Consider the following 16,631-nt stretch of genomic DNA (forward strand, 5'->3'; position numbering starts at 1 on the left):
TGTCTGTCTGTCTGTCTGTCTGTCTGTCTGTCTGTCTGTCTGTCTGTTCAGATGGTTAGGTTAATAGCTTGTTTAGAGAACCTTTTCATGATATGCTAATTTTTTGGGACTGGCATTTTGGGTTTTCATGAGCTGTATGCCATAATCATCAGTATTAAAACAATTAAAGACCTGAAATATTTCAGTTGGTGTGCAATGAATCTGAAATATATGAAAGTTTCATTTTTATCATTACATTATGGAAAATAATGACCTTTATCACAATATGCTAATTTTTTGAGAAGGACCTGTATATATAAATCCTACTAATGAACTTTTAATGAACATAAGTTCACCATTAAGAGTGAGAGTTCTGCAATGGAGTTAACTCAAAGCAGTCTGCTCCTCAGATAAATAATGTTAAATTATTATTTTTAAATAGGAATGTTTCTGTTCAGTGTCTTGAGACAAATTCTGTTTTGACTTGGCACTATATACATAAACTGAATTGAATTAAATCTCTGATTAACCAAATTCTACAGAAACATCTATATTTAAAATTTTATAGTTTTTCTTCATCATTTGATGTATTTGCACTCACTGTGCCTACATTTATTATTCAATTAGATGCGTGGTTTTGTTTCTTGTTTACATATATTTATTTTATTTTAGTTTTTATTTAAAGTTTAATTCTTGCTTTGTGATTTGTACATCTGTGGGTTAGAATAAAGTTGAACTAAAGGCTGTAGCTCTTTAAACATGTTTGAGGGAAATATTCTTGAGAGATCAAATAATTTTGTGTCTTTTTATAATAGACCTAAAATAGAGCCTTGTGGTACTCCCATGATGCAGGTCCTTGTAGTTGAGACAACTTAATTTATATGCACACACTGAAGGCGACCAGATAGGATTTTATCCAGTTAACAGTATTTGTGAACAGTTTAAATCTTGTCAGCTTAGAAAAAAGAGTGGGATGATTAACTGTATTAAAAGTTTAGCTTAATTATAAGAAACTTGCTCCTACCACTCCACTTTTGTTCAAATCCAGTTTTATTGTTTCAATAAAATGGCAGCATACTGTTTCAGTTGAGTGCTTTGTCCTGAAACCAAACTGTGTGGGATGCAATTGGTCTTCAGACTCGAGATGTTTTATCAATAGTTTTGCAACAAACTTTTGAACAGGGAGTACTGGGTATATAGATTGGCCTGTGACAGATTTCCAGTTTATTACCTTTTTGTGTATTCGATTTATAAGAGCAGCTTTTTAACACTGGGAGGAAAAATAGCATGTTATTGTATTGACTGATTTATTGGAGCAGTTAAATTATTATTAACCTTTTATTTAACAAGGAAAATCCCATTGAGACCATTGCTCTCTTTTGCAAGGGAGGCCTGGGCTGAAGTGAACCCAGGACCTTCTTGCTGTGAGGCAACAGTGCTAACCACTGAGCCATCATGCTGCCGAAGTAGTATTTAGTCCATAAATATTCTTTGCTTTGGAACTTGACAAAGATAAAACATGTATTTAGCGCTACCTCATTTGTAGGCCTAAGGTTGAAACTGCCTTCTGTATTTGTTATGATTTGATAAATATATGTTTGTTTGTTTAGAGTTCTGACTCATGTTACACAGATTTGATATAATAATATCATTGAAATTGTTTGCTAAAATTAATCTGTCATATTAGATATACCATTTATTTGGAACTGGTTAACTTCAGTTTTTGTATGCTCTCTTAAGATTATCAATACTTTTCCCAAAATATTTATCCCTTTTTGCAATTTTATCCATATCTAAGAAAAAATGTTATTTTTCTTGATGAGCTTTGTAATATTCTTTCTAAAGTTTTGAAGATCAACCGTTCAGTATTTAGATCAGATTTTCATTTTTTTTTAAATATTATTTTAATTCAGAAAAATATTGTTCTTTAGAAAGCTGCTTTAAGAGTTTTTGGGTCAACTTGGTGTACTCATCTGATTGTTTGGATTTTAGGTGTCTCATTACATTGTTGGTTTTGAACATGGGCCTATTGCCATCAGACATACCCTAAATGCAAATGTTGCAGGCAGCACTAAACTGTTATCATGTTTGTATTTTAAAATACTTTCAATCTGAAGACAAAATAAAAAAAAACACTCTATAACTGTTTTTTTTCTGAACTAATAGTTTGTAATATGTACAATAAATACTTGTTATATTTAAGTGCCAAAAATAAACATATCGACTACAATTTACTCGTACTAATCACGTTAAGTCTGTTGTTCACCTTGATTTCTTAAGATTAGCATCAACACCCTCCATCAAAAAACTGCCAACCTCTGCTTATGGTATCACAGTAACATCATAATTGTCTTTTTAGCTTCCATCACATAGCCTAAACTTCAATGGCAGACTGTTCATGTATTACTTACACCTCTCTGTTAGGAATCAATGTAGCAAGGTACCTAATGTTTTTACATTCACCAGTCAGTGTGCATGATTTCATGACCGATTGGTGCATGTTTTGGTGGAGTTTTCCCATGACATGGGCTAGACAGTTTTCACAGCATGGCTCTCAGACATTTGATTGTTGTTTTAGTGGAGCATTGGTCCAGACATGTCTGGACATCTGGAATTCCTTAATGCTGTGGCATTAGTGCATTAGGAGGGACGAGTGGGGCAGATACACAGTCCAAGCTGGGAAAAATAAAATAGAAAAAAAAAAAAACTTGAAGAACAAGGAGGAAGTAAATTATTTTATAGGTATCCTCAAAAATACAAGACCACGGTTAGTGTCACTGTTGTCTAAAGTTTGTAGGCTGTTTTTTTTCCCCCATTGCAAATCTTGAAAATTAGTTGCACTAACAGACCTGCATGGGGGCCTTTGGTTTATTCTGTAAAGAGACATATGTTAGAAAACTTCAAGAAGAGGGTACAGAATAGACTGCTACCACTGGGAGACACAGAAATACAGCTCGGCATTATTGATAGCTATGAACACTGGACAAGAAGGTTTCAGTCTAAGCAGAAGTGCTCGCTTGTCAAAGCAAAAGTGAAAATAATGACCTTTATAGCCATAAGATGAAGCTCATTTAGGTGACCTGTGGTATCAGGGGTCACTTTCAATTCAGTTTCAATTCACTTTATTTATATAGTGCCAAATCACAACAAAAGTCATCTCAGGGCACTGAACAGAAACATTCATATGTAAAAATAAGTTAACAGAAACATCAATATATAAAAATAATAATTTAAGACTTTATTTGAGGAGCAGACTGCTTTGAATTTAACTCCATCACAGAACTCTCATCTTGAGCAAGCATGAGGGTGACAGTGGAAAGGAAAAACTCCCTCATGAGGAAGAAACCTTTAGCAGAATCAGGCTCAGGACAAGTGGTCATCTGCTTCAAACGGCGGGGTTTGGTAGGAACAGATACACAATGGCAGGTCAAGAAACACATGTTAAGATAGAAATAATATCAAATGAAAACTAATCAATTTTAACAATTCATTTAATGAAATGAGGTCAGTTTGTCCTCTAGTAGTGTAAGATTAAGGCAGCATGACAACCCAACCCTAATTATAGGATTTATCAAAAAGGAAAGTCTTAAGCCCAGTCTTAAAACTGGACAATGTGTCAGTCTCACAGACAGAAACTGGAGTTGGTTCCTCAAGAGAGGAGCCTGATAACTGAAAGATCTCCCTCCCATTCTGTTTTTTGTAAATTCTAGGAACCACAAAATATCCTGCAGTTTGAGAGCGAAGTGCTCTGTTAGGAAAATGTGGAACAATAAGATCTCGAATATAAGATGGAGCTAGGTTGTTGAGAGCTTTGTAGGTTAGAAGTAAGGTTTTGAATTCAATTCTGGACTTGACAGGGAGCCAATGGAGAGAAGCTAAAACTGCAGAGAGATGATCTCTCCTTCTAATTCCAGTTAAGACTCAGCAGGATTTTGGATCAAATTAAAACTTTTTAAAGAAATATTTGGACACCCAGATAATAAACCATTGCAATAGTCCAGTCTAGATGTAACAAATGCATGAACCAGTTTTTCTGCATCACATTTAGATAAGATGTTTCTAATTTTAGTAATTTTACGCAGGTGGAAGAAGGCAGTTCTAGTAATGTTTTTAATGTGGGGGATAAAAGACATGTCCTGATCCAAATTAACACCAAGATTTTTAACATTAGAGCTGGAGGTCAGAATAATGACATCCAAGGAGGGCGGAAGACTGAAAAATTCATTCCTAAGGTGCTCAGGTCCAAAAACTAAAACCTCCGTCTTGTCTGTGTTCAACAGGAGAAAATTAAGGGTCATCCAGGTTTTTATGTCTTTAAGACATGCTTGTAGTCTAAGTAGCTGATTTGGATTCACTGGGTTTAATGGACAAATATAATTGTGTGTCATCAGCATAACAATGGAAATTTATCCCATGCTGTTTAATAACATTACCTAATGGAAGCATATTCAAGATAAAGCGTATTGGTCCAAGCACTGAGCCCTGAGGAATTCCATGACTAACTTTGGTGTATGATGAAGATTCATTATTTATATTTACAAATTGGAATCTATCAGATAAATATGATTTAAACCAATTTAGAGCAATTCCTGTAATTCCAATATCACATTCAAGTCTCTGTAAGAGAATATTATGCTCAACTGTATCAAATGCAGCACTGAGGTCTAACAGGACCAGTGTAGACACCTGTCCATTGTCTGAGACCATGAGAATATCATTAGTAACTTTCACCAGTGCAGATTCAGTGCTATGATGAGCTCTAAACCCTGACTGAAACTCTTCAAACAGATTATGTCTTTGCAGATGATCACATAACTGACCAGCAACTATTTTCTCTAGAATTTTTTAGATGAAAGTTAGATTAAATATAGGTCTAAAATTGGCTAGGATTCCTGAGTCAAAGTTATGTTTCTTAAGTAAAGGTTTAATTACAGCAATCTTACAGCTCTGTGGAATGTAACTGTTTATCAGAGACAAATTAAGAAGATCCAAGATGTGGTTATCAATTAAGGGGAATTTGTCTTTAAATAGACTGGTTGGGATGGGATCTAGCAGACATGCGGATGGTTTGCATGAAGCTACTATTTTTGACAATTCAGAGAGCTTGACAGGACAAAAATAATCCAAACATAAATCAAGTTCTAGTGACATTTTTAAAGTTGACACAGAACCAGAGGCGATACTAGGAATGTTGGTTTGATTTTTTTTCCCTAATTGAAACAATTTTTTTCATAAAGAATCTCATGAAGTCATCACTGCTGATATTTGTAGGGATACATGAATCACCAGAGATGAGATTTTTCATTAGACTAGCTATGGTACTGAAAATGAACCTCAGGTTATTTTTATTCTCTTCAATTAAAGATGAATAATATAAAGTTCTAGCTTTACGGAGAGCTTTTTGTACATTTGCAGGTTATCTCTCCAGGATGAGTAAGATTCCTCAATGCTAATGGAGTGCCATTTTCTTTCTAGTTTTCTAGATGTCTTGTTTTAAAGTACATATCTCAGAATTGAACCAAGGAGCTAATTTCTTCTGATTGATTACTTTCTTCGACATAAGGACATTTTCTAGGTTGTTCAGCGGACAACCTCTTGACAGAATCTGGTTGTCCCCAACCTTTACACTAAATAAGTCAAAACAACCTCAAAAAATGTAATTTAATAAGTATATTGCACTATATACATTATGTACAAATGTTCTCAGTCAGCCATCTTTCAGGAGCTGCTGGAGTGGAACTTTTTTGTTCTCCTCCTCATTCTCTTCCTTGTCATCATACTTTGCAAGAGAGGCACTCGCGACATATTTAAGACAGGGATTAAAGAAGGAAAAAATCTTTAGACTGGATTTTTTTCTACACAGGTTACTCAAGCACACCCTGCCCACCACCCATGCCACATATGTGAGAGTTTTTTACTTCATACAGGTCACTGCTCAAAGGTTTTCATGCAAAGAGAAGGATGTGTATTTTTTTTCTTCTTTCGGCTGCTCCCTTCTTCAGGGGTCGCCACAGCGACCTTAGTTGCATGAAGATTAGGCAATTTTTTTTATGCCGGATTCCCTTCCTGACGCGACCACAGACCACCGAGCTACCACAGCCCTCTGTATGGAGCAGAGAGCTGCCATCTGGGGCATCCGGGGGAGCAGATGGCAGGGGTTAAGGGCCTTGCTCAAGGGCCCAGAATGGTGCAAATGAGAGTGGAAGTAGGTGTGGGTGCTTCACCTATCCCACCCACTTTTGCTGTTGTTGGTACCGGGAGTTGAACCAGCAATCTTCCGATCACAGGCCCACCTTCTCTACCCTCTGCGCCACCAGTCCCTTCCTTTAAACAGACATAACTGATATTAATGTAAAAGCAACAGTTCTGATCTTTTAAAGTGACATTTTGCAGAAAGGTATGAACAGTTAACATCTTACCTGCAGTAATTATCTATTTCAACAGCCTCATTTAGCAGAAATTGAGTTTATTTCTGACCAACTTTACAAGCTAACAGCTACTCCGAGCTGAGCCAAGACCAGTAAGGAGTGTTGCCACCTTAAAACCACTTAACGTAAAAAACATGGTAGTTCACCTCTGTGAATATTATGACCTATATGCCTATAACATGAAACTGATGGTGATTTAAAAGACTGTTCACGTTAACCACTAACAAATGTTTAAAATCCAAGTAATTTTAGGCTGACAGCAACACTTTTGTCTCAACCCTGATCAGATTAGTCATTAGCTCATCAAAACGGTCAAAAATAAACTTTCTCCAAACTGATGTTCAATCAATTACTGGAAATTTGTAACATAAGATAAAATATGACTCCAGGACATGTGGCTTACTTAAAATCCCCGTCTCACCCAGGAAAAAAACAAAACAAAAAAACTAATATAAAACGCTAAATATTAGAAACCCATCTAAAACACACAAATATAGATATATCTACATACATAAATACATGCATGCACATCCACAATATGAAGTAGTGTATATGTTCAAATAGCTAAAGTTGCACCAATGCCAAAAGTCACAGCAGGTGTTCTGAATGAGCTGAACATTTTGATAGATGAATTGCTGAAATAGCACAAAAATTGTGAAACGAGAATTGTGCCAACAAATGTACTGAATAGTTAAATAACAATAAAAAATATAAAAATAAAGAGAAGCAGGACAACAATAGTGTGAATGCTTAATAAACACTCGCATGATAAAGATGACTTGCTGTTTCTGTTTTTTTTAGATTGTATCATATGAGTTTGCCTCTGATGTACACATCATATCCGTTATGTGAGGTCCATGGTGCCATACACTGTGGGGTTTTTATGTCCTTGTTTTCATTTTGAGTTTATTTAGGGGAATACGTTATTTCTTGATTTTAGTCATCTGTAGTTTTTTGGTTTCTTTGCACTTCTCCTTTTTAGCTTCTGTTTTATGTTGGTTTGCAGGTCATTGAGGTTTAGTTTCATTTTGAAGAATTTAGTCACCCGGCTGCTTGGTGAAGTAGTACTGTTGCATCACAGCAAAGCAGTTAAAGCCTTGACTCTAAGCTGGAGCTTTTCTGCCTTTCTCCTTGTACATGGCTGGCTTTTAACCTGATATATTTCGTAGAATCAACTAATTGTTCCAAATTAGTTGATTCTAGGAAAAGGGAATACTACTAGTTTTAACTACATTTCACTGGTACATCTACACATGAAGGTATCGTAAATGTTATTTTTAATACTAAAATACTGATCTCATGCTGCTGATTTATTTCATGTTGATGTGTTCATTCGTCCTCATCTGCTCACACAGACTCATGTTCATGCTGCTGCTGTTTGGTACATTGTTTTGTACTATTAGTGCTTAGCATATTCTTAGTTTAGTGTATTTCGTAGTTCATGTCTTGGATCTTACTACTGTTTTTCTTTATAATTTGTATTTTTGTTGGATGTAACTGAGACCTTATGTACATAGTTTTGTTCCACCTCATGTTCCACATGTGATGACAATAAAGATCCTTGAATCCTAAAAAAGTAATAATTCTAGTTTTGAGTAAGTATAGTTTTGATTAATGACAAACATTCACAAAGTGTGTGTGACAGTAACATAATCCCAAGTGACTCAGTCTGAAAGTTCATCTTGTTGTAATGGTAAATATCTGTCAAGGCATTTTTATTTTATATAGGCTGTTTTGAATCACTTATGAATCATGTTTAATCAAAACATTGAAATGAAAAATCATGGTGAGTAAAAGAAAGAGTGTGGCTATCAGAAATGGAAGTTTTTTTCTTTAAATATTTTATTTTTATATTTAAAAATTTTGTGATATAATGTTATCGTTGACATTTGAAATGGCAAGCCCATTAGGAACCTGGAAAAAGTGATGTTCTCATATTTGCCTTTTTAAATGATAGTGATTTGTAGAGCTGAAATAATCACTGTGCATTATGTTGATGGCATTTTAAATATATAAAATATTAATTTTGATTAAAAACTATTAAATAACTTCATTTGCATCTCATTTGTTGCTAATGAGTGCAAAAGCTTTACATTTGGAGTGGTGTAAATCTGATACATTGCATTTTTTATGTATTTAGCTAAATGTAGTCATACAATTTTGTGCTGAGAAGCAACGAATTACTGTATTTTTGTTGGATAACTTCTATGCAGTGTTCCTCACACTGTCTGAAATGTGGCAAACACTGATTTCTGCTGATAACTTAGTTCAGTTTGATGCACTTTACTGTCTGTTAAAGATAGACTTTGCTCAATATACTGTATTTTTTCAGCTTTTTCTATTTTTTCAGTTCCTTTTTTTATTTTTAATGCAAAGTGATAATTTAAACATCCAAACTGAAACAACCCACAATTTTAAAACACTTTTGATCACAGGTCATTGTGTAACCTGTTGTTGATCCATGTGAATAGAATAAGGCTTAATTAAAATCTTACAGTATATACTTTGGTGTCCTTTATGTTGTAGTCTTCTATTATTCAAAAGATTTGTCTTTACATTTGTCTGTAGAAATGGAACCGTCGTACGGTTATGCATTTTGCCGTATATGTTTGAGCTTTTTCAGTTTATTTTATTTTGTTGGTCAAATAGTAAAGAAATGAAGCCTATTTGGAAAAAGTCAAGAAATTTTATGTATATGATGTATGTGTATTATTCCTGTTACATATATTGCATATGTTTTGGGTTAAAGGGTGAGAAAGTGTGTTGGTACAATAATGGTACAGTGTACTATGGAACCAGCTACATTGGTACGATGTAAATATTTCATTGCTTTCATTTGTGCGATGTTTTGTTCTTACCTGTGGCACTGGTACAGCATAGCTCGGCACATTCACCAACATCTGTGCTGTAACCTGTGGTAATGTCTAAAATGCAGTCTTCTGTCAGCATCTAGCCATGGTCTCACCCACCATCATTTGGGTCTTCTTCCTTTTCTTGCTAGTGGTCTCTGATGCTCTACTCTTTTTCTGTAAGTAATGAGTTTCTGTGTTTTGCTGCACAGTTGCCAAAATCATTTAAATGTGACCATAAATGTGATCTTGTTATGTGTACTTCAGACAAAAAAATTATATTTACCCCATGTCTGATTTTATTGCAATTTTTTTTATATAAAAAAGTGTATTTTATCAGTTCTAAACAAATGCTTAAGCTTTCTTGGGGCTGCTATAATGACAGTAACAATTTCATAGTTATATTTAGTTGAATCTGCAGTGTGGGAGAACGACTGTCTATCACAACAAAACAGAACCTGTGCAGTCCCAATCATGCTGACACACATTGACCCAATAATTGACTCAGCTGCTTGGCAATCCAAGTCCAACAACACTGTAAATGTTTTGCAGTAATGGATGATTTTTTTTAGCCCAGTGCATTGTACATATGATAGGAAAACACTAGCTGTTAAAAAGCTCCATGCAGTTTATAACCACAGAACAGATGTGAACTTGTGGCTATAGGAGGCTGCTGTCTCTATCTGTTTAAATGTCTTATGGGTGTGGCACAGTGGATCAGATGGAACTGTTGTCTCTCAGCAAGTAGGTCGCTGGTTCAAATCCCGGCCCAGGGCCTTTCTGTGTGAAGTTTTCATGTTCTCTTCGTGCATGCATGGGTTTGTTTTGGGTACTCTGGTTTCCTCCCACAAACTAAAAACATGCATGTTAGGCTGATTGGTAACTCTAAATTGTCCCTAGGTGTGATTGAGAGAGTGAATGGTTGTTTGTCTCTATGTGTCCTTGTGATGGACTTGCAACCAGTCCAGGGTGTCCCCCGATTCTCGCACAGTGAAAGCTGGACATGGGCACTTGTTACCCCACATGGTCCGAAAAGGCAGAAGCAGGTGTTCAATTTTACTGGCCCGTTTAAGTGCTGAGTTAAAATTTAGCTGTGCTTGAGCACCACCAAAAAGAGGCTAAAATTGCCACTGGTAATTTTTAATGTAGAGCCAAAGAGCCAGATTAACTTGTGCTAGGCAGCATATTGTGAAAGACCTGAAACATCCCTCAGAAGAGCTTGAGTGATTTTGAAGGAACTTTGGGCTTCCACTCCTCCCATGATTGGTTAATTGGCTTGTCTCAGCTTCTCATGTTAGTCAAGTTACCCAGTGGGATGGAGCCAGAGTTTGATCACTGCATGTTTTGATCTCATATTTTCATTTTTAAAAGATCTTGTCCGTCACTGTTAATTTCTTTGGGGTATGAATTGACTCCTTCTGTGGATGTACAGTAGAAGCTGCTTTTTAGTTGCTTCTTTTCCTTTCTAATCCTAGTTCACATTGCAGATGGTAAGGTTGTGTTTTTAACCTAGTTTTGTTTTGTCATCTTTTTATCAGTGTGCAGAGTGCTGTGAATGATGCATGTCCTGGGGCTCTTTTGAGTCCCTGTGGGCTCCTGGAGCGTAGTGTTTGCGTATCTGTGTGTTTTTCTGAGCGTAGCATTGAATGGTGGCTATATTTGGTAACTTTTCCCCAGCTTTAACAAAGCGCTTTTTATTTTTGCTCACCGAGTCACTAAAAAGAGTTATGTTAAAAACAAACTGACTTACAGTCGTCACCTGACAACTTATCAAGCTGATACAAAAGAGATTTTCCTCAGTTTTCAATTTGATGATCTTTTGTTTTTCTCTGTTTGCTCTCTTGAAAGGAGTAGCAGCATTATTTAATTTTTTTACGTGGGGTTCCTGCAAATATTTAAAGTTTGTTTTAGCTCCACCTTTTATCATGTTTCTCAAGTCATTCTTAACCTTGTATTTAGCTTGAACAGTTGAACAGTGATCAGAGCTAGAACAGCTGCTAAGGTTTTTCAGCTTTTCCAGTCTGCATTCATCATCATCCAGTCAGATTTGTCCAATATCAAACTGGTGCTAAACGCTGACAAAACCAAAGGGATGTTGTTTTCTAACAGGAAGTCAGTCCCAGCAGTTCTTCTTTATATCTTATCTATGAATTCAAGGATTCAAGGTTCTTTTTTCATTTTTTTTCCTTTTGTCATTCACAACACATGTGGTACATGTGGTGGAACGAAATTGTGTACACAGGGTGGTCCCAGTTACATCCAACAAATGTATTAAAATGAATAATAAATAAAATAAAGAATGGCGTCCCTATTCAGTTTGTCGATTCTTACAAATCCTTAGGGATTTTATTTGATTCACATCTCTCTTTTAAGCCTCTTGTCGAAAACTTGGTAAAGAAATTGAAAGTAAAACTGAGTTTCTTTTTCAGAAATACATCCTGTCGAACTCTGAACGCTTGGAAACACCTTGTAACTGTGACTTTCCTTCTCTAACCCACCACTGCACCCTGTATTCACTGGTTAACTGGTCATCATTAACTTCACAGACTCCCACTGGTACATTTTCATCTTTAAATCACGTCTTGGTCTGTTGCCTTCAAACATCTCCTCCTACATGTCTCTGCATGAGTGCAGCTACAGCGTGCGCTCTCAGGACATTATTACCTGCAGTGTTCCCTCAGTGAGGACTGAACTAGGCAAAAGACATTTTGTTACTTTGCTCCTGTTTCCTGGAATATCTTGCCAAAAGATCTGAAGCTGTTGACCTTGACCTCTCTAAGGGATTTTAAACAGTTGTCAAGTTCATGGCAAAAACCAATGAATACATGTTCCTGTTTGTAGTTTTTTATATCACTTTATAATTGAGCTGTTTTTGTTTCCATTTATATAATGTCTTGTATTTAATTTTTCATTTTATATGCTTTTAACATGATTGTCTACTGTAGTCTGTACCTCATCCGTGTTCTTTGTTTAAATCAGGTCTCTCTTGTAAATGAGTCCTCGTGGCTCAGTGTGACTAACCTGTATAAATAAATTTGAATGAATTAATTAATTTATATATTTTCCTTTTTTTTTGCAGTTTGACAAGTTACATGGTTTTCAAGCAGTCAAAATGGGGTGCTACCATTGGAAGCAAATTTAGTCAACATTTAAGTGTGCAAATTTCCACATCAGTACCAGGACATAAAGTTCTTTAGCCAAAGTTCAAGAGCAAGACTTTTTTTCTTAACCGTCTGTTTTGAAGTTTTTATCTCAACACATTGTCATGATGTAACCAGAAACATGAAGATGTAACTGTATCACTTGATACATTTGTCAGACAGCTTGCATACCAAAATATCAATGCGTTAATTTAGTAAAAATATTTGATCATTTGTAAAATAAAATGCACATAATATTTTACATTTAAACTATCATGTATGGTGAATCTTATTTAAATGTGTCACCCTTACAGGGGATGAACTAGTGGAGAAAAAAACAGAAGTGACGAGATGAGATTTAGAAAAATGTTTGACTCAAACATAAATATTTTCTGTCGCCCTCCTTTAAGTCCAGGCCCACTGTTCTTTTCCCATTTTGGCCGACATACAGCAATGTGCCGGCTGAACGTTTCCCTAACAGTTAATCTCTGCACACAAAAGGGCACTTTGTTGTGGCAGCTGCTTGACTACAGTATGCAAATATCTTACTACATGTCCTTTTGAATGTCTTTGCATCCTTTTTACCTGATTTCATAGAAGCTATTTGTCCAACATTTGATGAGCATGAAGCGTTAAAGCTGTTTGCTTTTAATTTATTCTTTTTTCCCCAAATCATGTCCTGTATAAAGATTAATTTGAACACAGCCAATTGGACAAGTAACTAAAAGTGTTGCCTTGCCTCCACCCCTTCCCCTCATCTCCTCTCTCCACCCCTCTCTGCCTGTCACGTGTTCTTTTCACAGCTTAGAAAAGTTTCTGGATTAAGGGAGAATTAACACAAAGCAGCGACGCCACTTCAGCTACACTTGCAAACGACACAGACGGAGGGGGGGACCTTGACAGAGATCCCAACGTGACGGGGTGAAGGCACTCGAGGGAACCTCAGGCACCTCACACAAACTTCCAACTCTGATAAGCGAGAGGTGGACGGGTCCATCCAGATTAAGTGAGAACACAGCTGAGAGGCAGAGGATCTTTGCTGCCAGGGTCCTGAAGGATGGAGGAGAAGCAGTTTGCTGGGATCCTGGTGAGTTTTCACCTTGTTTAGTGAACAATGCACACACACACACACACACACGTGTAGTAGCACATGGATACAGCCACATGGCTGTGGCACAGTGGCGGGATGCAGCTGCTGGACCACCAGTTGAGCCGCTCTTTGCCTCCTTTTCCCACAAATTTTGTGTCAGGTAGCTTCACTGCATTGTGTGATTTTTTTCCCCCTGTATTTAACAAAATATTTGTCTTCATTCCCACAATGGTTCAAATTACTCAAGATATACGGAAGAGAAAACTTGCGAGTCCCAAACTTACACAAAAAAACCTATGGTTTCTTCTGTTGGTTCTCATCCTTTTGTTCACCATGGTAACGATAGCTACACATAGGCAATCGAACCACGTCCTAAAAGTTTGTCATCATCTAGGATTTCTTCACTCTGTCCCCAAATCTGATTTTTGCCTCAAACAAAAGAACGTGCAAGTTTTTTCTTGTCCTGATTAGAGATAAGGCCAAAGCTAATTTTGTGTGTGTGTGTGTCGGGCCTTGTGTTGACAGCAAAACTTTAAATAGGGTTTTGGTGTAATTGACAGTCAGGTCACTTCTCCCTCCATCTCTGCCCTCAGCCCTTCAGTCCGTCTTAAGACGGCGATTAAAAAAAAAAAAAAGGCTCAGAGCTGAAACTCTCCTCTGACATTCACACTTGTTTGAAGCATTGCTTTCCTTCCTGGTGACATTTTTTATTTCTGTTGTGTACTTTCAAGATTTGCGTACAGGTTTAAATGAATGCAGACATTTTGAAGTAAAGAAAGATGCTATCAGTTTTGCCTGCTTCCCGTTGGATGCTGGAGATTGGATTCTTGCTTCTGTAACTTTTAGTGGGTTTGTTGTTGCGGTCAGGTTTTTAGTTTCAGCTGTCGATCAGCTGCCTTAACAGCTAGACACAGCTAGATTAGTTATTAAGCTTCAGACGTAAGTGACTATTTTAGATATGATATTAGACAAAAAATGGCTGTGGCCAGCCCAAAAGAACTTTTCTATAGATCTCTGTGCATTCAGAGTATAAAGATGTAAGTGCTCCTCAAGAGCCACAGTTAAGAATGAGCAATTTATTCAAACATATAGTCTCAAAATTACTGTGAATTTTTATTTATTTATTTAACCATTTTAGAGGCACCCTATCCCATTCAGTGCACACACACACACACACACCCACCAGGAGTGACTATGAGCTTTTACACTTCTCATAACACTTGCATTTTTCTTATTCTTTTTTGTTGAACAAACCTCTAACCTCAAGTTTCTATTAATCTTGTGACAAATGTACAGTAGCTGCTGACTTTAAACTTGTACGTGTCTGTTGTATGACTCATCAGAGCCCTGTTGTGGTAACTTCTGACATATTCTCTTTACCTGTCCGATTTTGGATTGGATCTTTTTTTTTTGTTGTTTTTAATTGGCCACTGTCAAAGTTTGTGCCTTTTCATTTTTTTATTTGTCCACTAGAAATCCAATTTTCCACGTTCCCAACAGCGGTTTCTCTTTTGTTTTAATAAGGAAGCAGTTTGGTTACTTATTACCACCTTGTGGTGGTGGTGGTAAGTAACGTTTGGCAACTAGCTGCTAAAAATTCAGTTAAAGACATCATAATGGGCACACAAACTATTCAAAACATATATATTTTTTAAAATTTCTAATCACGTTTTAAAAATCGTACACCGTCCCTACTCGTGACATGTGAACCCATTTGACTTTATCATAGACACTCAGAAGTACATGTGAAGGAAAGTTTCAAGGGTAGACAGAAGTAAGAGTGTTACCTGTAGACTTCACCTTGGCTTCCTGCAACCACTAGGTGCTTGTAGATCAATGATGTGTGAATGCACCTGAACAAGCTTTGCTGAGTGGTTAGAGCAGTCATCCTCTAATGCAAGAGTTTGGGGTTCGATTCCACCAGCAGTCACATGCCAAGTGTCCCTGGCAAGACACTGAACCCTCATTGCCTCCGATGTGTGTCCCTATGAATGTGATTGAAAGTACAGATTAGTCTTTGTATAGATCATGCAGAGTGATGTATGGATGGGTAAATGAGGGCACAGATTGTAGTGTAAAGCACTTTGAGTATCTTGATAAGATAGAAAGGCGTTATATAAGTACAGTCTATTTAACGTAGTGTGAATTCATGAGTTGTTTTACGTCCAGAATAAACTTCTGTACAGAAAACTAGTCTGTGTCCTGAACAGAACATGAAATCTCAACATTTTTTCCTGTAAGCATTTCTGTTGTGTTTTCATTTAACTTTGCTCTAGTGTTATCTTTTTTATTTTTTTATTTTTAATTTATGAAGGTAAACCAAGCATCATAAAAACTCGTACAGTCACAGCTACCTATGCACTTGTATGTAAAACCCTTCACTTGTGGTGACTTTTGATGTCTGTGGCCCTCGTCTTCAGGACAGAGATGTCAGTTGTGGCTAGGAGTCATTAGCAGCAAATCAAACAAAGCGTGCTTCTATGTGACGGAGAGAGCATTCAGATCAAATCCTGCTCCCATCGCCAACTGCCGCTCTGTTTCTCCTTCCACTCCACCCTCTCTTTAACATCCTTTATCTGCCTGTTCCCTCTCTTCCGCACCCGTCATTTCACATGAACAATCTGTATTTAACTTTCCCAAGAAATCCACCCAGCTTCACCACTGTTCGAAGAAACAAAATGTCTCGTCTTTCCTCTTCCTAGTATCACTTGTTTGAAAGTCCCTGCCCTTTTTAGTCAAGTTAGATTTATCCGCAATTGTCCAGATGGTTGGTGGATGGACCGGTCGCCGTAAATCTCCAAACACACAAGGCACTAGCTTCCTGCTACCGCTCGCCTCAGCCTTCTTCTGCCAGGACTCACTCCATCCAGACGTAAATGTCCACTTTGAGCAGTCAAAAAGAGCCCCTCGCCCCCTCAATCTTACTGTTGTCTTTGACTGCCCTGGAAGCCGCCACTTCCACCGAGCGGATGAGCAGATGGTGCCCTAGCACAAGCTTTCACTGTCTCTTTGTTTTTCTTCCTTAGTTACTTCTTTAGCACTTCTAGTCTTTAAAACGTCTGCTGTTGAGATGTATGTTGCGGGATGTGAGGGTAGGAGGAGAAGAAGGAGGAGCTGGAGTGCTGTGTCGCTTATTTGTCTGCTC

General features: G+C 37.0%; 1 long non-coding RNA gene across 1 annotated transcript in view; it reads left to right on the forward strand.

Moving 5' to 3' along the window:
• The window catches only part of LOC119415008, a 91,822-nt gene that overhangs the window by 2,000 nt on the left and 73,191 nt on the right, over window positions 1-16,631 (forward strand). The window contains exon 2 of the long non-coding RNA XR_005187031.1: window positions 13,200-13,483. This is a non-coding gene — a long non-coding RNA (uncharacterized LOC119415008). The remainder of the gene's footprint in view (window positions 1-13,199; window positions 13,484-16,631) is intronic.

The sequence above is a fragment of the Nematolebias whitei genome, chromosome 9 (assembly GCF_014905685.2).
Source record: "Nematolebias whitei isolate Nwh7 chromosome 9, NemWhi1, whole genome shotgun sequence".
NCBI classification, from domain to species: Eukaryota; Metazoa; Chordata; class Actinopteri; order Cyprinodontiformes; family Rivulidae; genus Nematolebias; species Nematolebias whitei.